This window comes from Macaca fascicularis, chromosome 6 (assembly GCF_037993035.2).
Source record: "Macaca fascicularis isolate 582-1 chromosome 6, T2T-MFA8v1.1".
Lineage (NCBI taxonomy): Eukaryota > Metazoa > Chordata > Mammalia > Primates > Cercopithecidae > Macaca > Macaca fascicularis.
The window spans coordinates 65,640,554-65,667,984 of NC_088380.1; the positions used below are offsets into that span (position 1 = coordinate 65,640,554).

Sequence of the window (27,431 nt, forward strand, 5' to 3'; positions counted from 1 at the left end):
TATCAGCAATGTGGCCTTCACAAGTGCTCCTGCAACGTTCTCCAATTGTTGTGCTAATCCTAGCATATATTCTGTACCCTACTCCTGGGGATAGAGCATTACTTTTTTTTCTTCCCCTCACCATGATCATTCTTCCTACTGCCACCATCACCAATCAGTTTCCTCCAGTTCCCTAAGACAACGATTTTTTGCCATTCTCTTTGCCATTTAACTCTTTCATTCCACTGGGAAATGGTTGTGGTTTTGAAAGTGGCTGCTGTTTTCCCCAGTCTTTCCTGTGAGTGCCTGGTGGGTTTTGTGGAGGAAAAACCCGCTATAGGATGTACCCCCTATATCTGCCACCTCCAATGTGTCACATTTTCATGCTAGCCCATACTCAGCCTTTAGTAATTCATTAAAATGTTCAACTGAATCATCTTGCTGGTTTATATGACATCTGGTGGTGTCTGCCCAAGGAAAAACAAATGATGCCATCCTCTTTCTCCTTGCAGGTGCCTGTCTCTTTCCAGATTTTGAGTTGTTTGATTGCCCTGCAACCTAAATTTGCTGGTGCATTTTTTTTTAAATTAATGAATAGGTAGTTTGTATAGCTTTTTCCTTACAGTAAGAATGAGAAAGACACTCTCTGAAGCTCTCTGCATCTCTGAGCTTAAATCAGAAGCTAGATAGTTTACTCTGGAATTTCTTAATTTACCAAAATAAAGAACTTGAGATTATTTACTGTGAGTCATAAAAATGATAAGGGTTTAGTGAGAATGATGATTGTTTGAATTTATTGATTTTTCCATGTCTTTAAATATTTTTATTGGAATGGGGGTACTCTTGGCTAACAGCTGATCCCAGTATTTTCTAAAGTCTTAATGAAAACATCTGGGACTGTGGGACACGAAGTGTTATTTTAAAGGAAAAGGTGTCATTCCAGCTTTGAGGAAAGATTGCTCCTTTAGTTTGACAAAGGACTGGTTAAGATCCATGTCTGGAACATAGACATTCCAGTCTAAATGCCTTTGCATAATGCTGTAAAAGGAGTTTTTGTTGTGGGCAGAGTTGTATCTTTGTAAATTATTATGTTTACTTGAACTTGGAATGAGGGGTCTCCCCTGGGTTTCCTGGAGTAAAGGGCCTGCAAACCATGTAGGATATAAGAAGAAAGGCATTTCACTGTGGGAAGATAAGTAAAGTAACAAGGGGTAGGTCAGTAACTAAGCAGAAAGGACTGGGTTTGTCCTTTAATGCCAGAAATGATTACTTTTTATATTCAGTCCTATGGTTTTCTTTCTACACTAAGATTTTTTTTTCCCATTATGTCCAGGACTCAGTAAAGTTTGGTTGTATGTTACCGCCTGGAACTGGTTATAATTCAGGAAAGTGAGGAAGAAATAACACTGTCCACATTTGGTACAACAGTTCAGAGGTCTCTGTTAATGGAAAAACAGACAGGCTTGGTGCGACCACAGGTGAACTGCGGGGGTCAAAATGGTAGTTATCAGAAGAGAGCTGGTTGCTGGTCAAAGCGGCTGTCATTGGAATATAAAGCAAAAGGATTCAGATTTCTTCAAAGCACAACCATTCAAAATGTTACAGCTTCTATCAGCAACATGTATGGGTAAAGTAAGAAAATTAATGTTTAAAGCAGCAAAAAATTTAAATAATTAATTATCTGAGGTCCCAGTAAAATGAGGTTATTTTCGATTCCATCAGTTCTTAGAGGCAATAAATGTCCAACAAACAGAGGCAGTGATTTTGCATACTTGGCAGAGATTTGATGAACTCAATTTATGAATCAGGATCCTGTTTATACTTTGAGTGGAAAGGATAGTCATTTGTTAGGTTAAGAAGAACCTATTCTTTGACTGCAAGGTTCATAATGTGAAAAATTATTATTGAGCCTGTTCTAAGAAGTACACAATCTTGGAAATACATTGTCATAGCCTTGGAGTTGAAATAAATCTTTTCATTTATTTAATCTACTCCCCTCATGTTACACATGGGTGATACAGAAACCAGTGAGGTCATTCACCCAAAGTCATGTAACAGTAAGAATTTGTAAAACTAACCCACAAGATAATTTAATGAATGATGTGTATTACTGTAATGAAAGTATACAACTTTAGTTTTAAATGAGCAGGTGCCAATTAACATATACGTTAATATTCCTCATGAATATCTACATATGCACAAATTATATACACATTTATAAATATAATAGTGAGAAGTTAAAGATTATAAACATTTTAAATTTTTTATAATTCAGAGTATGATATTAACAATACAAATTTAAAGAACCATAAATACTTCATCAGATTGTTAAAAGATCTTGATATAAGACCATTTTATAATTTCCTCAAAAAATACTGTACTAATGCTAGAAAACCCTGTCAGAAAGTTTTTTTTTGTTTGTTTGTTTGTTTGTTTTTTATACTTTAAGTTCTAGGGTACATGTACACAACGTGCAGGTTTGTTACATATGTATACTTGTGCCACATTGGTGTGCTGCACCCATCAACTCGTCAACACCCATCAACTCATCATTTACATCAGGTATAAGTCCCAATGCAATCCCTCCCCCCCACCATAATAGGCCCCAGTGTGTGATGTTCCCTTTCCCAAGTTCAAGTGATCTCATTGTTCAGTTCCCACCTATGAGTGAGAACATGCGGTGTTTGGTTTTCTGTTCTTGTGATAGTTTCCCGAGAATGATGGTTTCCAGCTGCATCCATGTCCCTACAAAGGACACGAACTCATCCTTTTTGATGGCTGCATAGTATTCCATGGTATATGTGTGCCACATTTTCTTAATCCAGTCTGTCACTAATGGACATTTGGGTTGATTCCAAGTCTTTGCTATTGTGAATAGTGCCGCAGTAAACATACATGTGCATGTGTCTTTATAGCAGCATGACTTATAATCCTTTGGGTATATACCCAGTAATGGGATGACTGGGTCAAAAGGTATTTCTAGTTCTAGATCCTTGAGGAATCGCCAAACTGTTTTCCACAATGGTTGAACTAGTTTACAATCCCACCAACAGTGTAAAAGTCTTCCTATTTCTCCACATCCTCTCCAGCATCTGTTGTTTCCTGACTTTTTAATGATTGCCATTCTAACTGGTGTGAGATGGTATCTCATTGTGGTTTTGATTTGCATTTCTCTGATGGCCAGTGATGATGAGCTGGTACCATTCCTTCTGAAACTATTCCAATCAATAGAAAAAGAGGGAATCCTCCCTAACTCATTGTATGAGGCCAACATCATCCTGATACCAAAGCCTGGCACAGACACAACAAAAAAAGAGAATTTTAGACCAATATCCCTGATGAACATCGATGCAGAAATCCTCAATAAAATAGTAGCAAACCGAATCCAACAGCACATCAAAAAGCTTATCCACCATGATCAAGTGGGCTTCATCCCTGGGATGCAAGGCTGGTTCAACATACGCAAATCAATAAACGTAATCCAGCATATAAACAGAACCAAAGACAAAAACCACATGATTATCTCAATAGATGCAGAAAAGGCCTTTGACAAAATTCAACAGCCCTTCATGCTAAAAACTCTCAATAAATTTGGTATTGATGAAATGTATCTCAAAATAATAAGAGCTATTTATGACAAACCCACAGCCAGTATCATACTGAATGGGCAAAAACTGGAAGCATTCCCTTTGAAAACTGGCACAAGACAGGGATGCCCTCTCTCACCACTCCTATTGAACATAGTGTTAGAAAGTTTTAACTTACATCTATTCTGAGTCACTTTTACCAACATCTAATTGCATTTTATGGTTGTTGTTTTCAATTCTCCCTTCCTGCATTAGGACAGTTTTCAGCATTGTTTCAGGAAATCAAAACATGTAAATGCTTTCCGAATAGATAACAATACTATCCACTCAAGGATATGGTCTTCTTTGACTACTTGCCAATTATTTCCTTTTCTTTTGGTAAGGAATGCATGTTCTGAATCCCTGCATGAGCATTTGCAAAGAAAAAAAAAAAAACCAGAATCTTTGACTTTTTCAGCCCTTATATGCAGACATGCTGGACATCTCTCATCTTTTCCTCCAATCCCTTGTTTATTTTGGGACTATTGTTTCTGCGCAAAATCTAGGTCTCTTTTGGTATGTTCAAATAGAACCCTGCTAGCAAATCAATGCTATGTAATGATCTCTTCTAGAAAAATAAAAGTTGGACATTTAATAATATATTTAAGGGCATACAATAAGCAGAGATGATGACATTTAAAGCGTGTTGTTTCTTGTTTTAAGTTAATTTATAGAAAGGATTGTTTTTGTTGTGTTACTGTGGTGTTATCATTGGTTTTTAGTAATTTTAATACATTTAGCCAATATTATTTCATAAGCAAGATTCTCTGCAAATCTTAAAGCCCAACCTGGAAGTGAACTGGTGGTGTGTTAACTCTCTGAACTGCTGAGGTACCATTTGGTATACAGTTCCATGGGATGTAACTGTCCTAGTTTGGTCAAATAGTTGGGAGGGCTTAACAAATATTGTAGATTGGATTAAATTCAGGATGTTGAGGGCTGCAAGTACAGTCAAATCCTTACTACAGAAGCAATATTGCCAAAACAGAAGTCCAGACTACCAGAGTAGGAAGAATGGCAGTGGGAGGGGAATATGACCATAAAAGAGTTATAAGTTAAATGTCTTATTCCCAGTTCTTGTGCTATAAGTGGGGCTGTATCCCTACCCCCATGTGTGTGGCATATGGCATATCCTGGGTAATAGAAAGAACTAGAAAGCAGGGTCAGGGTGGCTCTAACTATATACCAACGAACCATTCTTGGGGGCTTTTAATTTGCACAAGTTAGGGAAACTTGTGAACTGACAAGACTGACATTTTTCAACAATAAAAGTAAAGTTGTTACCTGCTTATTGATGGATTAATTCCATTTAGGAAAGTTTTAAGACTTAAAGGATTTGGTGTAGAAGTATAGATCACAATTATTATAGAGCATTTTAAAAATGATTTTTGCTTGATGGCTTGGTTTGGATTTTTTGTTTGCTTTATTTTGTAATGTGATTTCAATGCTGTTTTTCTCATTTTACCTTTGAAAAAAATTATGCTAGATATTGGAAGTGTTTGATAATAAATCTAATTACTTATAGTTTTCTTACTCCTACTTCTACCAAGACATAGATGCACAGATGCAAAGCCAGAACTATAATTCAGGGACAATTCCAGTTCTGCCCTTGAAAGTGCTGACCATGGGAAACAATGTAAACACATCAATAATTTTATTTGAAGTCAGATTTTTAGCTTTCAAAACACTTGCCATTTCAATAGTGAAAAAAAGCTAAACAAAATTTTAAAACAGAGAATTACCTTCAGTTAAAAATAAGCAGCCATTATAAATATTTTTCTAGAGCAAATACTACTGACATAAAACTCCATCAATTATGCTTTTCTTTCAAATTTCACTTTGTTATACAGATATTTTTTGTCTGTAAGAATAATTTTTTAATATTCATTGTCAATGCAACAAGATTTCTCTCCATTTTTTTTTATCTGTGGTGTTTACGCTGGTAAGTACAATATATGCAATTATTTCCTGGACATAATCATTTGTAATTCAACTTCAACTTGAAATTGTCCAAAAATGAAATAGCAAACACATCACAATATAGACAACAGTGGAGCTTTTTCCAAGATGACAATTTAATGATTGGCTTTGGCCACTAAAACAGTCATGTGACATGTGATTGATTTAAAGCAAATGGTTGCTGATCAGTCCCTATTCTTTCAGACCTTTCCTGTCATTCTCACATTTATTTATGCTCTTGGCTATTCTTATACTACTGTTGATTATCTGAGAAAAATTCTTTTTACCCACTCTGAAATAATCTATGTTTCTGCAACAATGAGCATAATTGTCAATTATGGCACATTATTCACAGCTCAAAATATCCCTACTAAACAGGGTGCCCACAATGTGATGAAATGCAAGTACATAGAGACTTCAGAGAGATACAGAACTTCAGTCTTCCTCCAAAGAATTAAAGATTAAAATGGGATAGATTTAGGTGATCAGGGTTAGGGAGACAGTAGTGAAATAATTTCAGCAAATTATAAAAATTATAAATTTAGTTATCAGTTATGCTCTATGAGACAGAACATGTATCTTACACTGGATACTCAGAGGCTAACACACAGTAGCCATTCAGTAAATACTTGTAGAACTTTGCAAAGAAAGAGAACAGGTGGGAAGGCAGCTATATAAGCATCAAAGGAGTGAAATCTCTAAAACTACAACTTCTCATATAAATTTGTTGTGAATAAAGACACAAGCAGGAGCTTGGTTTTGTTTTGTATTTTGTGCTTTACAAAGGATTTTTACCTCATCTCCTCTGACCTTCTTTGGACCCCACTGAGTGAATACCAGTGAAAAAATCAGTTTCTACATCCTTAACTTTGTTAGGATTCTAAGCTGCAACAGCTTTGTCAATCTCATAGCTTAGGTGCGGTTGAGTATCGTAGAGAAATGAGGCCCATCTAGAAAGGAATTTGTTATTTTTACGTTAACCATACAAGAAAAAAAATACTCTATCTTGTGGGGTAATTGTGAGGAAAAATGAATGCATATAGCTCTGAAATGCCATAACAAAATGTATCATCTTTTCCAAATTTATTTTTCAGCTGCCCACTCCAGGCGGACACTGAAATGCAGATAAAATGGCATAAATAACTCACCCTGGGTCATTAGGTGAGTGACTGCTTCTAAAAACTCAGAAATGTAAAGGTACAGATGGAAAAAAATACATATCTTTTCTTAAGAATAAAATCACTTTAGTTTATAAAGTTTGTACAATATTTTTAAAGTCTTCCATGAAAATAAGCAATTCTAGGGAGCCTACTGTGAAAAATTTCACCAGATGGGCTCCTAGCCCCTGGACTCAAAACTGACAGCCTATTTAGGTGGGCTTTAAATTCATTATGGAAAGAATGTGACAGATACCCTATGTCTTCCAAACACTAAGGAGTTGCTTCCAGTTTTGAATTAACGCTGAACAACAATTCTATCAAAAAAGAACAGTTAACATCAATTAAAGACATCTGGTGAGTGACAAATTTATCCAAATGTAGAACATCCATAAGAATCCTAAGTCAAATAAAGGGCAATTTCATCAAGAAAATTAACAAATCCAAGTGAGTAGATGACATCTTGAATATCTTCAAACTGGTAGGAAGAAAATGATTCAGTGTACTAGAAAAGTGGGAATGTAATGCAAAAGGCTACAAGAAAGTTTAGAATTTAATACACAAGAAAATTTATTAATGAATAAGAATTAAAATTTATCTAGTTTATTCTCCAGATGAGAAGATTTATAAAACTTCATGAGTTTGGAGAATAACAGAGATATTATAAAGAAAAAAAAATGCTAAAAATTTTCGTTTACCTCCTGATTTTAAAATATATAATTACAACAAAAATTTTTTATACCCTGTTCTCTTGTCTGTACCTTTCCTTCCCTCCCCTGATTAGCTAAAAGCCAGTAAGAAAGCAGACATTAGCAGAGGGAAGAAGGGTAACTCAGATAGTTCTGAAATTTATAAACATCTGAAAAGTTAGATGGTCAATCCATTGATAGGATAAGATACTTCAGAGACTTGTGTCATTAGATTTGATGTTAAGAAAGAACAATATAAAATAAGCAAACTAAGAATAGTGAAGAAAGGGGAAAATCATTTACAGTAAAATTAAAATTAGCTCCTAGGTCTAGGAAGAGATTATCAGACTTCAAAAATCATTGGTAAGAATGTCCCTAACATAAAATTTAGAAAATAAGAAATGAAGAGAAAGATGTTGTCCAGATCATTTTTAGTGTTATCAAATTGGGAGAACATACAGATTCTAGTATACTGGTCACTACCCTTTGGGCTTAAACAAGACAGTGACTTATAAAAATCAATCATGCCTTAAGAATATCCAATTCACCTGAGGTCAGGAGTTTGAGACCAGCCGGACCAACATGGTGAAACCCTGTCTCTACTAAAAAGACAAAATTAGCTAGTTGTGGTGGCATATGCCTCTAATCCCGGCTACTCAGGAGGCTGAGATGGGAGAATCGCTTGACCTTGGGAGGCAGAGGTTGCAATGAGCAGAGATCCCGGCATTTCACTCTAGTGCAGTGGCTCATGCCTATAATCCCAACACTTTGGGAGGCCGAGGCGGGTGGATCACGAGGTCAGGAGATCAAGACCATCCTGGCTAATATAGTAAAACCCCGTCTCTACTAAAAATACAAAAAAAAAATTATCTGGGAATGGTGGTGGGCGCCTGTAGTCCCAGGTACTCAGGAGGCTGAGGCAGGAGAATGGCGTGAACCTGGGAGGCGGAGCTTGCAGTGAGCTGAGATCTCACCACTGCACTGCAGCCTGGGTGACAGAGCGAGACTCTATCTCAAAAAAAAAAAAAATTCAAACTCTCTTATGGACCAAATGTTTGTGTCCCCCTGAAATACACATGTTGAAGCCCTAACCCCCACTGTGATTGTTTTTGGAGGTGGGGTCTTTGGGAGGTAATTAGGATTAGATGAATTCATGAAGGTGGGGCCATGATGATGGGATTAGTGACCTTAAAAGAAGCAGCAGCAAAGAGCTTGCTTTCTCTCTCTGCCATTTGAGGACCCAGGAAAAAAGTAGCTTTCTGCAAGCCATGAGTAAACCAGGAAGAGAGCGCTTACCAGGAACAAAATTGGATGGCATTTTGATCTTGAACTTCCCAGCCTGCAGAATTGTGATAAAATACATTTCTGTTTAGGCTACCTGGTAGTCTATGGTATATTGTAGCCCAAGCTGATTAATATACTCTCTTTGCCCGGATGCCTTGATTTTCTATTTATTTGGGAACTGGTCTTCAATTCAACTTATGAATGAGCACAACATGGCATAGAATCATAGAAATTCATAACTGGTAGGAAACAGAACTCTCACGTAGTTTAACCACCCATCTTATGCCTGATTTGTTTGAGTTGAAAAGTGACTAAATGGTCTTCCAAGATACACTGGAACCCCTCTCATGAGAGGAATTCACTAAATAAGGTGATCGTTTAAGGATGATCTTTTTTCTACCTCTTTTGTATGCCTTAAATTTTCACAATGAAAGATGCAAGACCTACAGAGAGGCATGTAGGGAGGAACAGAGACTGTTTTACATTTCTAACATTTTCTTTGAAACCAAAGATAAACATCCTCAGATTCTAAAGAGAACTAATTCTTTAAACTTTCTTCATCAAAAGCAGGAAACATCTACCTCTAAGTCTACAATTTTGGATTATATTATGGCAAAAACGTTAAGCATTGGAGGGTGACATGCTCAGACCAGAGCAAAATAAAATTTTATAGCCCTAAAGTGACAACTTCTAACTAGGCAATAAGTCTGGCTCTTTTTTCTGATAAACATTAACTTCTGCTTAGGATCATTTAATTAAGTGGAAGCATTTTCTTTATGCCAGTGAAGCTACAAAGCAATGAAATGAGAGTTCTACTGTTTACCTTCAACAAACGTAGGCCAACTCAGGTTCTCTTAATCTGGAACACTTGACCGTTTCCACCAAGATAAAATTTTTTGCATTAAACAAATACAAATAGGAAATGTCCTAGCATCATTAAGTAGTCTCAGTTCCTTAAAGTCACGGCTCAGTTAATCATTTGCTTTTAGAATGTTTTCCTCCAATAATAGGGAAATGTTTAATGACACATTTGTAATTATTCAAAATATTCTCCCTTTTGCCTTTACACATCTTTTTCAGATCACATGTCTCTGAAATTCAATAAAAGAAAACATTATATGAATAATTTAATTTCATATTTAATTGATAATAAGAAAACTCCGTAAGAGTAAGATGTGTTTGCAGTTTGGTAGTTTGTATGCAGATCACCTCCTATTACAGTGAGTGACTGTATGATGATAAAAGGACTTCCAAGCTCAAAGCCAGGCCCCTTCTTTTATGCAATAATACATACAACCAAATACCAACCAGTAAAACACATAAATTTGAACAATCCCTCAGAGTTTGTTGAATTTACTTGGTTAGTTATTAAACATAGTATTCAGTCAAAGGATTGGCATATGTCTCAGCAAATCCTCATTTTTTAACAAACACAGTTAGGCATACTATACATCTGCACATACTCATGCCTCACCCTTAAAAGCTGGATGGTAACTCCATAGAAAGGATGAAAGATGACCTTGGGCCATCACAATAGAATCACTGGTTATAACACAAAGTGTTCTCATACTAGAGAAATGTGTTTGCATTTGTGGTTTTCCTGATGTCTTCAAATGAATATTCCTACGTCACAACTACATCTGTTTGGATGCCTACCCCCATGGGTAAATGAACAAAGGGATGTGTTCTAAGCACTTGCTTGATGGAAATTAACAATCGCTTTCATCCTTGCCTTGTGTTGCTTTCTTTGAGTTGCTCTATTTGTTTTTTGCCACGAGCTAATATAAATTTTAAAAGTATCATGACTGTGGTATCTTAAGAACACTACGTAATTGGAAATAAGGTTTAACCTTCAGTAGAGCCCTGAGGAAGTTCACCTTAAAATATTTAAAAAAAAAAAAAAAAAAAAAAAAAAAAAGATTAAAAGAAGTAATTAGATATATATGCCAGGGTTGAAAGCTCATGGAAGGGAAGAACTTTCAGAATGTTACTGGTTGAAGTACCTAATGACATAAGTTTAATTTATGATTTTGGACATGCCCAGAAGGTTTCATATTCAAGATATAAATTCCCTATGTGTTGATTTTTAATCATATATTTTCTGCATGCACTCAAAAATTAGAGTGTTCAATATCAGGCTAGTAGACTTATATGAATGAATGGTAAGATATAAACTAGTTGAAAGAATTTTCATCAAATGCTAACCAGGCCACATAGACAAACAAGTCTTCGTTTGTTAATAAGCTGTGTACAGTCAGAGAACTGTAAGTTAACTAAAGGTTTCCCACAAGCCTAATCATGATAGCACAGTATTAAAATCCAAAACCAAAACTAAAATGTTATATGTACACATGTTTAGAAAACAAATGAAAACAAAAGTTACTTACACTTTTGCTCCGAGAAAGCAAATCACAGGTATTTCTTTTCATCGTGGTGTTTTAAGTAATTAAAATGGGAACTAGTGTTTCCAGTGTCAATGCTCTCACTGCAAGTATCCACTCAAAAGCCAACTGGAATGCTGAAAAGGAAGGAAATGTTTAATCAAGTATATGATTAACACATGCACTTTGAAATGCCCTCTTAGACTGGGACAGTAATTCTTAAATAATTCATCGGAACAGGCTAAAACGGTGCTGTGTTTAAAACAATAAAAACATATACACAAGCAACATTTCCAAAACAGTTTTTGTTAAATGTAAGTTAGAGATTTCAAGCACCATCTGTTTTCCATTAAATATTCAACTCTACAGTTTTAGTGGCTGAAAAAAATAAAAAATAATAAAAAAATAAAAACCGATATGGTAGCCATAACCTAAAATTACATGTATAAAATGACGATGCAAACTGAATTGTGTATATGTTGATTCTTATTGGGACAGCTAGGGACTCAACAATTTTTCACTAAGGGATCACTAAGGTGATCCACTGCTGGAGGAATCTTACCTACATGTGAAGAAAAGAGCCCTCTGAGCAACTGCATCATTGCCTCTTGTTTCACTGACAATAATCAATAGTACCTTAAAGCCAATCCAATAACTCTTCAGTAAATTTAGTGAGTTCTCTACCCCTTTAGTTCTAAGTGGTTGTAAGGAATACTTGAGAAGATGAGAACAAAAAGTATAAGCAATAACTGTTAAGTAGTAACTGTTATTTCAAGGAATATTCCAGAGTAATTGCCACTTGAATGACATTGATATCCTCATTATCTAACAAATCTTTGCTTTCTCCTAGACACTACAATGGAGATTCTCCATTTTCAGTTTTGAAGATAGAACAAATCAAGTAGCTGTACGTATTGTGTTCATTTATGATATTCTTTTACATCAGGACACAACCTACATATTTACAGGGTATATTTGCATGTGGGCTGAAGTGCTTTCAGGGAAAGAACTTACTGTAAGGCAAAGAGGATAAAAGGCCTGGTCAAACCACAAAAACTCTGATATTGCAGGTTTAGGCTAATGTTGTAGGTGTAGGCTGATGTTAACAGTGGCATGTAGTTCTATCATTTGGGTTTGTTCTAAGCTTCTCAAAAAACATGAATCAGAGACTTTAGGAAAAGAGTAACAGTGGTGAAGGTCTGAAGGAGCTGGTTTTGCTAAAATGATTGAAAAATATTAAAGTACAAAGTAGTATGAATTATACATTTAAAAGATGAAAAATAAAGTAACTATGTATCATTTTTTAAAAAACATACAAAATGAAAACAGAGAAGCCTGCAGGGACACAGCCTTTTTAAAGGCTGAAAATACTTGTTTGGAATATATGTGAGTCACCCTCTCAAGTCTTCTCAAAATAAAACGAAGACACTTTGCGGGAGGTTAGAGGTCCCATAACAGCAAAGCAGAGGTAGAAACAGAGAAATAAAGTTCACTGCGACTAAGAATATCTCTAGATGCAACTTGGGGACTCAAAGGCAAACAACCGACAAAGCCTACTTCCAAGGTTGATAGAAATGCTTGCCTGAAGATTAAAGAAAAATGCACAATCAAATGTGAGTTGCTAAGATAAATACTGTTTCTCTGAGTGTGTATGGATTTTTTCTAAAGGAGTAGGATTTGAAGGGAGGAGCTGATCCACAAATGGAAAGTTCTCAGCTAGTACACCTCCAGGAACTGAATCACCTTTACAAATTAGCATCCTATAGGTCCCAGAAAATGTGGAATTATGTTACTCATTTAATTTAGGAATTGAACAGAAATAATACAAACTTAAAATATTACATAACTAGGGAAAAAAATTAGATAACAGCTGTGGGAAGCTTACATATTATCAGAGAAAAATTTATTCAAAATATGTATTTATTCATCCAGTATTTAATGAGTAGCCTTAGGGACAACTAAGGAATAGTTGTCCTACTAGGCTAGTGACTCAGTGGTAACACATCAGTCAAATCAGACAAATAATGGATTTGACCTGATAAGTTTTACTGAATTAACCAGGTTTTTTAAAAATTTGCCTTGAAATCATTTAAAGACCATCATTAGCAGATACTTTCCTGTGGGAATTTGGAACTTACAGAAATTTCAATAGGTAAAGAGATTCAGTTGAAAACTGACTGCTGATGGAGTGGCTCTTCTCACCCTGTATAGCTAGGAGGCACCTAGCCTCACTAAAAGAGTATAGACTTTGGAACCAGATAGGTATAGATTGGAATTTCAGCTTTCCACTGGCATTCTATGTAGCTTTTAGGTACATTATTTGATTTATCTGAACTTTCTCCAGTTCTGCAAAAGAAAGACAATAATACACATATGTGTTTTCAAAATAAATGAAGTAAAAAGGATTGTCTAGGAGAATGCTTGGCTCATAGGAGGTATTTGGATCTCATCATCGTCATTATATATTTATCATCATCCATCATCACTACCTTCTTTTTCTGTTAGTATCAAATAGCAAGCAACACCAGCCCATTCTTATTTTTTCTCCTATAAATGCTAACCTCTCTCAGATAATACATATGTGGGCAGATCTATTTTATACTAACCAGTATGAATGACCTATCAGTTAAAGGTCCAGGAATAAACAGACAGCATACTTATATTAGGATCATTTACAGCAGGTTCAACAAAGAGACTCTTTAAGGAGATGTTGGTAGGGTAGAGGAATCCACAAAGGATGGCACAGTACTTGGAACTAGCAATAGCAAAGTTTTCACCCTAAGAGGGATGGGTTGCCCATACCTAAGAAAAAGCATCACACAGAGTGGGCTGCCTTTAAAATGGAAGTTGCTCTCTGGGACACAGCTAGCCTCAGGTCTCCCTAAAAGGAAGGAGATAAGAAAATGTACGCAGTCTCATTTTCCTTTCTCCATCTGTCTCCTGCTAGGACTCCCCACTAGCCAAATGCAAGCAAGCAGGAGGGCAAAGGAGGAAGATGTACATCTCACTGGTCAGCCTTCCAGGGTACAAAGCCCCTCAAGGTAGGGCAGGGAGGAGAGTGGAGATGGAGAGGAAATGGTAGATGCGCTCTGCAGTCTATGAAGAGGATTGCATGTTCTGCCACCTCATTTATCCTTAAAAAAAAATCTATAATTTATCCTTAAACTTTCCAATAATCCTGTGACGTAGACATTGTCAACATGTTATCCCATGGCACAAAAGAGGAAATCAGCACCAACGAATGAAGGAAATTGCCCAGGAAATGGCAGAACCAGGATTCACACCTGACTGGTCTGCCTCAAAAGTCCACGTTTTTGTCTACTCTTCCATAGTGCTTTGCTGCCAATAGCATGAACCAGTGCATCTTAATTATGAACAACTGGTAACCTCTGCAAAAATCAAAGCTGTGCCTAAACTAAAAAATGTTTGATGAAAAGGTTGACTCTCAGGAAGGCATTTATCTTAGTTCCTACAAGTTTCTCTCTCAGCAAAGATAATGTGGTGAGACTGCAGAAAAGCTTTCTTCCTCCAGGTGCACTAAAAAGAAAGTCAGGCGAGAGAATACTCACACGTGCAATTTCATTACGATAAGAGTTTCCATATAAAGTTAATTAGAAAGAAGGGAGAGTCGGCTCCTGCAGGGAGAACACTTTAGAAATAAAAATGAAGAGAGGAGGTAGATAAGACAGATAGTGCTGGAATATTCAGGGATGGAATTAGAGATGGAGCACCTGTATACATTTTGCTGTGTCCACGCAAAGGGAATTAAGACAGGTTCTATCCTAGAGATTAAAGATTTATATAGCAGAAAATGTCTTGAACTGGTCATCAGATGAAATAAGTTCTACTTTCATTGCTACGTCATATACACAAACTGTTTGGTATTAGGAAAATCCTTTCCCTTTTTTTCCTTGTATCTCCACAACCCACCTCACAGCATTGTTACGGGGATTAATCAGACAGTATCTCAGAAAAAATTCTGGGGACTTTAAGTTCCCTGCAAATATAAATTTATGTATTGAAACAGCAAATGTCCCCATACATAATGACACCTTTAAATATAAGAATGAAAAGGGGTTCCAATCATCCACAAATATTAGAGAAGCTACTGAACAGGACATGTTTTATATATTTAAGAAGAATTCTTTATTCCCCTCTTTTTGAACTAACATTTTTTTTCTTCTACACAGTAAGTCAGTTCATGTAGTAACTGCTGAATTATAAAGTCACTCAGATGCATTGCTTTTAAAAAGTTTATTGAGCACCTTATATGTGTCAGGCACAGTACTAAGCCCTCAGATAAACAACAAACTTTCTTGATGCGAAGGGAAAGAATTGTTTGGGTGCAGTTGCCTATGAGTGATCAAGGTGTAATGTATTAGCTCTGTCTCGAACTTACTGTTGTCTCCAACTCATCAAAAGGTAGATTTTTCTAGGGCTGCATAAAGTAGACATCAAAATGAAACCAAACTTGGCAGTTTTTTCCCTTGATTAGATTCTAATCTAAATGAAGAATGAATGTATGTGGCATATATAAGAAGAGAAGTTTGATCACAATCAAAGACAACTCCCAAGGAATACAATAAAAACAGGCTTAATTTATCAAGGTTTACTCACCAAAGTATCTGCAGGAAAGAAATTAGGAGGAGGCAATGCAATAATTAATACTTTAAAAGTTTTTTTTAAAAAAAAGAAAGAAACATACAAGGATGGAAAAACAGATTTTTTTCATGGGAATGTTTGAATTATTGCCTTGGGCTCTTAAATGTCCACTAATTTGCCCTCTATACACGTAAGATAGATAATGTGAACATCTGCTTCAGTTGGCCCTCTGCTACATTGGTGGCAGAAACAAGGGAAGAAAGTTCCAGATATCTCCTCATACCTTCTAAAAGTGTGAATTAAAAGAAAGGACTTCTTTTTTTTTTTTTTTTTTTTTTTTTTTTTTTTTTTTGTCGCCGGGGCTGGAGTACAGTGGCCGGATCTCAGCTCACTGCAAGCTCCGCCTCCCGGGTTTACGCCATTCTCCTGCCTCAGCCTCCCGAGTAGCTGGGACTACAGGCGCCCGTCACCTCGCCTGGCTAGTTTTTTGTATTTTTTTAGTAGAGACGGGGTTTCACCGTGTTAGCCAGGATGGTCTCGATCTCCTGACCTCGTGATCCGCCCGTCTCGGCCTCCCAAAGTGCTGGGATTACAGGCTTGAGCCACCGCGCCCGGCCAAAAGAAAGGACTTCTTATTCCAGATCTAAAGATGACAATAGATATTTCCTGCTATTTACATTTTCTCTAGGGTGCTCTTTATCTGAAGCTATGCTTTATCTGAGCTCCTGCTAGAGGCTATAGAATCTGAGATGTAGAAAGAGCGTAGGATACAAATAGGGTAATTGAAGTGTAGGGAACATAAGCAGTCTGCCTAAGGTCATAGGACTGCCTGGGACAACACAATAATGAGAGGACCCTGTATTCCATGCCCAGTCCTGTGTCCAGCTGATGATATTGCCATGTGCGTGGATTTTCCTAAAACTAGTTTCATCTGTCAACCCAGATGTATCTTGTAGTCTTCCCAGCAGAGTTTAACATCTTGGAATGTGCCAAAGTCAGTGCAATCTACCTGTAACCACAAGGATGGCCTTGTATAATCAGATTGTAGCTTATGCTCAGTAGGAACTCCAGAGTGATGTGTTTCAACTAGAACAGTCAAGTGATCTGTGATTTGCATGCTTAATTTGGCCTTAGCTCACACCCTATCTCCCAACACCAGCCCTCTACCCTCGTCAGGCTGTTCTCATCTCTGCAGCACCTGAGACACGTCCATTTCTACCTCTTAGCTTTAGATTCACGCCCTTTAATGGTTGTTTCTTTCATTTTACAGAACTCTTTCTATTCAAAGTCCAGCAAAAGCCCTTCTTTCTAATAACAACTCGCCCTGCTGCTCCAAGTCACATAGATTTCTACTGACTCTGAAGTCAAATAACAAAAAGTATTTTGTACCACAAACTTGTCTACTAGCTAACATTTTTTTCAATAATTGTTGTATGGGTTTAATCTTTGCTCCTTCAACTGGGTTTTTGATGTGGTTTGGCTGTGTCCCTACCCAAAATCTCATATTGAATTGTAATCCCTATAATCCCCAGGTGACAACGCAGAAACCAAATGGAGGTAATGGAATCATGGAGGCTGTTTTCCCCATACTGATCTCATGATAGTGAGTGAGTTCTCACAAGATCTGATGGTTTTATAAGTATTTGGTAGTTCCTTCTGTGTTCATTCTCCATCCTGCCTCCTTGTGAAGAAGGTGGTGCCTTGCTTCCCCTTTGCGTTTCAACATAATTGTAAGTTTCCTGAGACTTCCCCAGCCATGCAGAACTGTGAGCCAATTAAACCTCTTATCTTTATAAATTACCCAGTCTAGAGCAGTTCTTTATAGCAGTATGAAAACGAACTAATAATATAGGGTTGAATAAGGTACATTGTAAAGTCTCTTCCACACTGCAAGTTGTATGATTAAAAAATATAACTTCTACCAGGCACGGTGGCTCATGCCTGTCATCCCAGCACTTTGGGAGGCCAAGGCAGGTAGTTCACCTGAGGTCAGGAGTTTGAGACCAACCTGGCCAACATGGTGAAACCCTGTCTCCATTAAAAAAAAAAAAATACTAAAATTAGCTGGGCATGGTGGCAGGCACCTGTAATCCAGCTACTCAAGAAGCTGAGGTAGGAGAATCACTTGAGCCCAGGAGGCAGAGGTTGCAGTGAGGTGAGATCGCACCATTGCACTCCAGGCTGGGTGGCAGAGTGAGACTCCATCTCAAAAAGAAAAAAAGGAAAAAAAAAAAATATATATATTTAAGTTTGAAAGAATTCATTATCATTATTTTGCCTTTGCCATAGTATTAATATGTAACATAACATTGTACCACTTACAAAATATATTAAAAATTCGAGGTATCAATTTATAAAAATGAACATTTTAATTAATAAGTAGAAATTTTGCAAAAGTGGAAATAAAATTATATCAAAATGTGGGATATATTCAATCTCACTATGAATGAAATGAAAATTAAAATCTCAATATTTGTTTGTCTTGCTTAAAAATTATTTTACTTCTTAAAAACAAAATACTTGAAAATAGTGTGTATATAATTAGATATGCATTTCATATATTACTGATCAACTTTCCAAATGACATAAGTCTTTGGATAGGAATTTGATAATACATACCAAAAGCTTTAATGGTATTATACACTTTTATATCATAATTCAGGAAGTAACTTGAAATATGGAAAGTGCTTTGTATGCAGAAGCCTTCTAGCAGTACCACTTAAAATAATGAAAATCTGGAAACAATTTAGATGTCAAATAGTAAAGGAATTGCTAAATAAAATATGAGAAACTTCATGATGTACTATGTAATTAAAATCACATATTTTGCAAGATATTTCAATTACATGAGAAAAGGCTTACGTTATAATATTAAGTGAAAAAGGTAGGATTAAAGTTGTATGTGTAGTATTATCCTATAAAAAGTTATGCACAGAGAAAAGACTTTAAAATTTAGCAAAATATTAGTAGTTCTATTTAGGTACAGTATTATTGGTAGTTCTGTCTCGTTTCTGTGTTTCTTGGCTTCTCAAATTTTCAACACTTAGAAAAAATACTTAAAAGTCGGATTAAAAGAAAGTATTTGAGAGAATGCAAAACAAGTTACTCGTCTCTTCTTACTTCAGACTATATACAAAAGTGCTAGTTTTTGTTCGTGGAATTGTTATAGACTGCTTTCTCATTTGTTTGTGTTTGAGTGCTCAAGTTTGCTATTTCATACCCAGTGTTAGACTTTGTTTTTGGGAATCTATAGACCAGAGAAAAGCCCCGTTGGAAAATAGATGGCTAAAATTAAGTTCTCTCTCCCTGACTCTGCTATCTTCGTCCTCCATTTGGGTGTCAATTAACTTACCTCTTTCTTTCAGATCTCGTAATGGTGTCTATAAAAGGAAATCTTCAGGCTCCACTTCACCTAGGAAATCAATCAGTTGTTGAGGCCTCCCTGCCTGTGCTAGTTTCTGGGAATGCAAAATGCATGGAACATGAGACAAATGCAAATGAACAACTGAATCAGCAAGCAAGAGATTTGGGTTTTATAGGATCAACAGGAGCTCAATCTACAAAATAGGTTCATATTATTATAAGGTAGAAAATAAATGCAATGTAGGTAGAAAAAGCTGTCACAATTTTCAAGAAAAATATTTTTAAAATAATAAGTTAACAATAGGGCTCTTTACCTAGATTTAGTTTCAACAAGCTTTGTTCCCTTTCAACTATTTGAGCCTCTTAATGTCTCTCTGAATATCCCATCAAAAATTATACCTCAGCTTCCTTCTTCACCCAGCTTACTCTCCCTTACCTCCTTTCCCCCTGTCTGAGAGGATGAGTGAGGTGTTTCTCCTCCTATGAGAAGTCCTGTCTTCTACCTATGCCTGTCTTTCCTCCCCTATCTGTTCTAATTCTAACTGGCTCTCTCCCCTCAAGATCTAAATACTCTCTTGAGTCTTTCCTCTTGTAAAAAGCAAATCATCCTTATAACCCTATGTTCTCCCTCTTCCAGATATCATTCTCTTTCTCTTCAAAATCAAGTTATTTGAAAAAATGTCTATTAACTTTCTTTACCTCCTTATTCCCACCGTTTACCCCTCAACCCAATGCAAGCAAGTTTTACTCCTTCCACACTTAAACTACTTTCTCCAAAGATCCTAGATCTCCATATCACAAAACCTAATAAACCCTTCACAAATTATCTGACTAGAGCTCTCTATAATCACATTGTTTTTGCTTCTAGAAACTCCCTCTTCCTCTGTCTTCTGCTGGTTCTCCAACCAACTGCTCAACTTCTTGCTATTTCATGGGGTCTTCTTATTTTGTCCATATCTAAAATATGGGTGATACCATTGCTATTATTTTTATCAGCATTTCCCAAATGTGACTGCATATTAAAATTAGCTAGGGAATGCCATAAAATGCAGATGGCTAACTCTCCTCCAATGAATCAGAACTTTGAGGAGAGGTACTCAGGAATCTACTTTTGGCCAATACCCCAGATAATAATCATGAAGGATGAAGAACACCACCACTTTGATTGGCACTTGGGAGCCTCTGTTCTAGATTATGTTTCTTGATAATCCACTAATTTTTATTGTTTTTGCTGCCATGTGTATACTTTAACCCCCCACATACATATCTCATACACTGAGAGGGGTCTACCACTACTACAGTCTTCCAGAGTTTTATCTACACAAATTCAGGCACTTTCTAATGTTATTCTTGTCACCAACACTGCCTACTTCAAGTCCACCTTAAAATCTATCAATTTATGCTGTAGGGGATAGCTGCCTATTTCTGCTTCAAGACTCAACTTAGGTGTTATCTCCCCCTGGAAGAGTTTCCTGATTCTCCCAATATCCCAGCACCATTCCCACTGCCAGCCTGACTTAATATCCCTTTTTACTCCCTCCATAATGCCTCCTGAATGCCTCCCACAGTATATTTGTCAAATTACATCAAAATGATCTGTTTAATTGTACGTCACTGACAACCTTGCCCTGGACTCTAAGTTCCTTGAGGTTAGAAAACATTTCATGTTTATATATATATAATCACAACATAAAATATACTTAGTAAATGTATACTGATCTCTCCTGAATTGAAAGAGAATTATGAGAAGAAAAGCACATTTTGTCTCCAGACTGAAAAGAATCAAATCATTTCCTTTGTAGTTTATGCCCATATAAAACCATCATTCTATTCCCTTCTCTTCCTCCAAAATGATAACAGCAAACTCTTTTACTAATTTATTCACCAGACATTTACTGGACACTTCTGGTATGCAATGAACTGTGCTCTAGGGTCCAGGGATGCAGAGATAAATATGATAAAAATCTGTCTCCACATGGAACTCCAAGTCTAGTGGGGGACAGAGACAAATAACACAATACACTAACTACTCTGACAGAATCTCAGAATAGCTGGTGTGGGACCCCAGAGGAGGCAGCAAGTGATTCATACACCTAATGGCTTCAAAGCCTGTTCCAAGTTATTCTGCTCTTGTGAACACTTCTCTTTAAGTTATTCAAATGCCATTTCATATACTGATGTTTTCCCCCATGTAGAGGAAAAGAAAGATGAAGGTAGACATTGACGGTTCCTTTCATCTCCTTTGTGTGTCTAGTCAGAACTTTGTCCCTGCAGAAAAGGCGTCTGTAGAATTCCACACCTATAAAGTATGCTGTAAATGACCATTGAATGAATAATACGCAGGTGGTCACATTTACATAAGAGAACACAAACCACTTTCAATTTCAGTACAAATGACATTTTTTGGAAATAAAAGCATATCATTTGGCTCCCCAAATAGCCTAATTCTTCACTCCCAAGGGTATGGAAATGCCAGAGTACCCACTCTTTCAATGCTCACCTTAACCAGTATTTCAAAATGGCACAGCTCAGTCATTGAGCTATAAATTAATTACTTTCCTCCAAGGATTCCATGCTTTATGGCCTTTCCCCCAACCTAAAATAATTTCAGCTCTCTAAAACACAACTCTCCACCCTAATTAAAAGTCCACGGACATTCTCATTAATATCTCATAAATGTAGGGTTTGTTGCTTGATAATACTTTGCTTTGGTGTTAGCCTCCCACGGCAGAGAAGAAAGTTACAACAAATGCTTCCTTTTAGCAACTTTCCTAGCCATACACCCTCCCACTGCCTCATTATGGTGCCCTTCCTGCCTGGGTAGTGGGACGTATCTAGAGCAGTTTTGTCCTGTGAATCATAGGACAGCATGGTTCGTAGTTTGCTGGCCTGAGGCCCAATGTGGAACGAGCCTCTGAGATGTGTCATCATCAGCTTGACTATAACAGATCCATTGAGAGCCTCAGGATAAAATTCCCTGAGTCACCATGAGGAAAATAAAATGATAGCAAGATGATCCCCGTAAAATCTCTGGTGCAAGCTGCTTACTATCTACAAAGAAAAGTGGAGTTCATCAAGGCATTGAGCCTTTTATTCTTTATCATGTTTTTCTGTTCCATATTAAAGTAAAATCTGCTGTTTGAATACTTGTAAATTTGAGAAGTATTAGAAATGGCATTTCACTGAGGGTTGTAGAATGTATGCAGAGACTACGGTCTACAAATCATTAATTACAAATCATAGTCTGTACTTTATATCATGAGACCAACTCGGTTCTAAAACATGAACCATTCTGCCTCTCTAGCAAAAATAAGATAGACAGATGATAGATAGATAGATAGATGGATGGATAGATAGATAGATAGATAGATAGATAGATAGATAGATAGACAGACAGACAGACAGACAGACAGGAATAGGTAGCTGAAAGAGAAAAGGAAAGGTAAGAGTGAGAAATAGTGAGAAATTGGAAAAGAGAATCCATGCTATAGATCCTGCATTCTATTATGTGTAGCTTTCTCAATCTGAGCTATAGAACCAAAATTATTATCTCTGAGTAATTATGAGTCAGATACCTTCAGAAGTTCCTTTTTAAAATCAACATACCCCTTGGTTCTTTAGTTGCTTCTATTTAATCAATCAGCAATGAATTCTAATTTTTATTTTCCCATGAAATCTACTGTGAATAGCCTCCTTAAGAAAAAAAAAGTGAATTATTTTAAGACCTAATAATACTCTTGGTTTAGATTATTTGGGACACAATGAGAATTTAGATAAAACAAACCAGAGTTAAAGTAAAGATAAAAGAGACAAAAGAGGAATTGGTAGAGCATCATGCAGATCTTACTTGAGGTAGGTACATAAAAGTTATTCTAATGGGGCTTCAGTAGAACAACTTTTATCCTAGCACCAAGTAAGTCAGGAAGTACCCTTAAGCTATCATTTCTCCCTAATTAACAAGTGCTACCCAAGGAGTCATTGCCTGAAGACTGCACAAACAGAAGAAAAGCAAGGCATAAAATGAAGAACTTAATGTTAATTAAAAGAAACATAAACAAGGAAAATAACACAGCCAGGAAACCAAAGACGAGTAGAAACCAAAACCTCTCAGTCCTCTGTCTCTTAGGAAGCAACAGCCCATTAGCATCCTTGCAAGGGAATGAGCCCACTGTGGTGGAGTCATTAACACCCACAAATTGAAAACTGTCCATGCCCCTTAGTTTGGAGCAAATTTCTAACCAATGATAAAGAGCAGTTGGCTTTTTGACATTAAAAATAAAATAGCAGAAAAAAAATTGGGGCAAAGAATTTGGTTTTTTTATTTCTTTTCAGAGTTTTACTGTTTTATCAATTTATATAGACATTAAAAATAACAAGCAACAAAACCAAGATCTAGTAGAGCATAAATTATAATATTTTTCTGCCAATAGAGAATCATTTTCAATATGCTCTTTTTCTTTCATAGTCAGAGTATATATGGTAGGTAAAATAAACAGCTCCTTCAGCGTAGTACCTTGTTTTAACTGCTTTCGTTCTTAAGGAGATATTTTTTTTCTCACCCCATTATAAAACAAGAACTCTAAGATATCTCCTAAACAAAGGTAATTTACATAAGAGATGCTGGTTTGGAGAGATGAAGAGACAAAACTAAGCAGTGGAATTTTAAGTTTTGGAATCAGTCATATTCCACATTCCAAAGAATTTGGAGTCAAATTCTGTTTTGGCCATTTTCTAATTTTAGGGCCATGAGAAACTACTTGACCCTTTTGCATGTCAATTTCAGGATCAAGATAAATGTAGATATTGAAACTCACATTGCAAGGCTACTATTGTGTAAACTAAATGATGAACTTACATGTCAGCATATATAAGCACTGTACCTAACTCTAAGAAGGCACCCCTTAAATGTGAGCTTTATATTACTTTGTCCCCTGACATGTGTTTAACACCAAGAGCCTCAGTGAGCTCCAAGAATCAAGGTAAATTACAGTTAGAATTAATCCTTCAAAATGTAGGATAGAGGAACTCAAAATTTATTGTAAAACCTATTGGTGGTATAGTGAAGAGCCTTGAATTATGTCTTATCCTTCTCATCTTAGAATAAGCAAGTATTGGGTTTTTTTTAGGAGATTCGGATTTTACTAACCCTGCAAAAATGTTTCATTAAAAATGCACTCTTCCCAGGATTGTTAGTCTGCTGTTACACTGCCACAAAATGAGCCTCTCCTAATTTTAGAGACACTCAATTATAGTATAAGATTTAATCTTCAGTTTCTGTGTCCAGGCCTAAGATTTTCCACAATCATCAGTGAGGTCAAATGAACGTTTCAAACCTTACACCCAGAGATTTGAAATCCTTTTCATTCTGATGCTTCCTTCTTCAAGGACTCATTCAATGAGCCTCAAAATGAACCCATCACTTTTCCAGTAAGATTTTAATTGTAACACCCTCTCTGAACTGCTAGGACCAAGCAGATACCAAGCTTCATAGCAAATTGAAAGGCTCTGAATATAGAGAAAGAACAAGTGGAAGACCTGACACACGGAAGAAAATTCATCTCATTTCAGCAAGATCTTCTGATTATCCAAATAGCTGTTCAGAGCTTGGTATCTCTAACTGGAGCCCGTGCTGAATCATTGCCATTTGTGTGGCACCCATCTGGCACCTGGAATTAGATTTTGCTCTCTCTTCATTCATAATGGCGATAAGGGATGAATGAGGGATTGCACAACAGCAAAATCTCATAAATATTATTGTGCTAACAGATGAATTTCTTAATGAAAATGGAAAATGGCAATTTCTTTTCTAAGGATCTGGCTACCCTTTAATCATCTCAGCACTTATTAGTTCAATTTTTCAAAAGGACAATGATGCTTGAGAAGCTAGAATTTTCTCTTTAAAAATATCTTTAATTCACTAAGAAGTAATATAAGCGAAAGCATATAAATGAAAAAGTAAAACCAAATTTAATGTCTGAAACAGAAGTAGCTGAATGAAAGAAACTTAGTATTAAAAGGGTCTTTCAATTTCTAACTCATCCAAACTCTGCTAAGATGAAGATAATGTCACAACATATCATACCATACCAAGATATTGTTACAGATTATCTCATTCGTAAATATTACTAGAAAAGAGATCCCATATTCCCAGCAAGAGTTGGCTGCCAACCTAGTTGGCAAAAACAGATGTAATTCCTATTCTTTGCTTATGCCAAGAGAACAGAATAAGAGCATTAAACCAGCTTCAGATACTTCAAAGTGGAGGCAGAAGAGACAGGCACCAAATCATCCCAAGAGCACGCAACTGGAAAATGGCACATGAACCAAAGTCCACTTCACTCTTAACACTATGAGAACAATCACAATTTTATTATTATAATTACAAACACTTATGGGACATTTGCTATGTGCCAGGAAATGTTCTAATCACTTAAAATATATTAACTAATTCAATTCCCACACAATTCTGTGAAATAGTTATTTTAATATCGAATTTGCAAATGAAGAAATCAAGGTAGAAAAAGGTGAAATAATCAGCACAAGATTACATGGCTAGTAAGTATAAATCCAGGATATGTATGTTTTCTCCTGCACCCAGAAGTTATTTTATATTTTAGGGAAGACACCAGAAGTCACTGAAGAGGAGAAAAACAGTTCTGATATATAACTAAACTTTCAATTATTTTAACACTGACCCCAAAGAAACTATTCTAATTCCAAAATGAATTAAAGTTTGGGTGTTTTTCCCCACCTCATCAATGGGAACATGGCTCTACAGCTAGAAACTAGAGCTAGAAAATTTGCTATAAGAAATAAAAGCCACGTTGTTTAACCATATCTGAATTTCAGTCAGTACATTTGACTGTACTATAGATGACAGTCAATGCCAGTATGCCAGACTTCCAGTACAAGATAGAAATTTCGGTCCATTTATTTCACTCTCCTTGTTCCCAAATTCACTTTGAAGCAAGAAACAATAGAAAACTCATGGAGCAATGCCATCAATTTAGGGAATTTCTGTAAGACAATACACAGGATCTATATTATTCATGAGTTTACACACTCTGGAATGTGAGACGAGTTTAATAGTAAGAAATCTATTAACATAACTCATTAAAGTAATAGACCAAGGGAAAAGAAAAACACATAATCATTTTTAAGAATATCTAAAATGCATGTGAAAAAACTTAACACTGAATCCTGATTTTTAAGATTTAATAAAATGGGACCAAAAGTCATATCTTCCTCAAAGAGCCAATGTCTTGCTTAGTGATCAAAGATGGAAGACATTCTCATTAAAGCTGGGAGCAGCAGAAAAACACCCACTACCACCACCCTCAGTTGCCAATGTGTTTAAAGTGCTAATGAATCCCGTAAAGGAGAATCATAAATATTGAAAATGATGAGGCAAGTCTATCACTATGGGAAGACCACAGAATTCTCTACTTGAAAGACCTCCCAAAAAGAAAGCAAAAAAAAAAAAAAAAGAGTTTTTTTTTTAAGTAACTTGGTTGTTTACAAATCAATGTTTTCCTATATACCAACAATTTGAAATATAATTGCTACACACACACACACACACACACAACTTAAAAACTAGGCATGAATATGCTTTCTTAGGTTTTGTATGCTTGTTTGTTTAGAAAGGTAGGGGGACTATATGAAGAAATGAACTACAAAACTTCATTGAAGTACATAAAAGGAGACATTTAAAAAAAAAAACATGTTTCTAAAGAGGAAAGCATGTACAATGCCAATTACATGCAGTTCTGATCTGAATTATTTACCTAATTATTTATATAAAGTTTTGTTATCGTCACTTTCACACGTACACACTGGCAGAGTAAACAGGATCATGAGTCCCACATTCCCATCACACAGCTACAACAATATCAACATTTTTCCAAACTTGCTTTATTTACCCCCAATTGCAATTCCCCCTTGTCTCCCATTGCTTGTGTATTTTAAGACCTCATATAAATAAATGTAAGTATATCCAGAACATTTCTGAAAGACAATGTCAACAAAGGAGTAATTTCTATAATAATTATAATAATTGATCCTGGCACCAGACTAGAATAGAATCCAACAGAGTTGAACAGAAACACCAAAGAGATACAACTATACATAAGAATTTGATGTTAGACAGAGGTAACATTTTTTATCAGCATGTGGAACACAGGTTAATCAATTATACTGGGACAACTTGATAATCATTTGGGAATATAAGCCTAAGACTTATATTACGCCAGAATAAAGTCCAGAGGAATTCAAACTTTAAATGTGAAAAAGGAAGCTACGGAAATACTCAAAGAAAATATATGTGAACATTTTACTTCTCTAAGGGTGAGGAAGGTCTTTCTGAGCACTATACATGCCAGATGTTTTTCT

At 36.2% G+C, this 27,431-nt stretch overlaps 1 long non-coding RNA gene across 1 annotated transcript in view; it reads right to left on the reverse strand.

The window, feature by feature from the left end:
* The window catches only part of LOC135971295 (uncharacterized), a 304,442-nt gene that overhangs the window by 183,265 nt on the left and 93,746 nt on the right, over window positions 1–27,431 (reverse strand). The window contains exon 2 of the long non-coding RNA XR_010587378.2: window positions 11,082–11,212. This is a non-coding gene — a long non-coding RNA (uncharacterized lncRNA). The remainder of the gene's footprint in view (window positions 1–11,081; window positions 11,213–27,431) is intronic.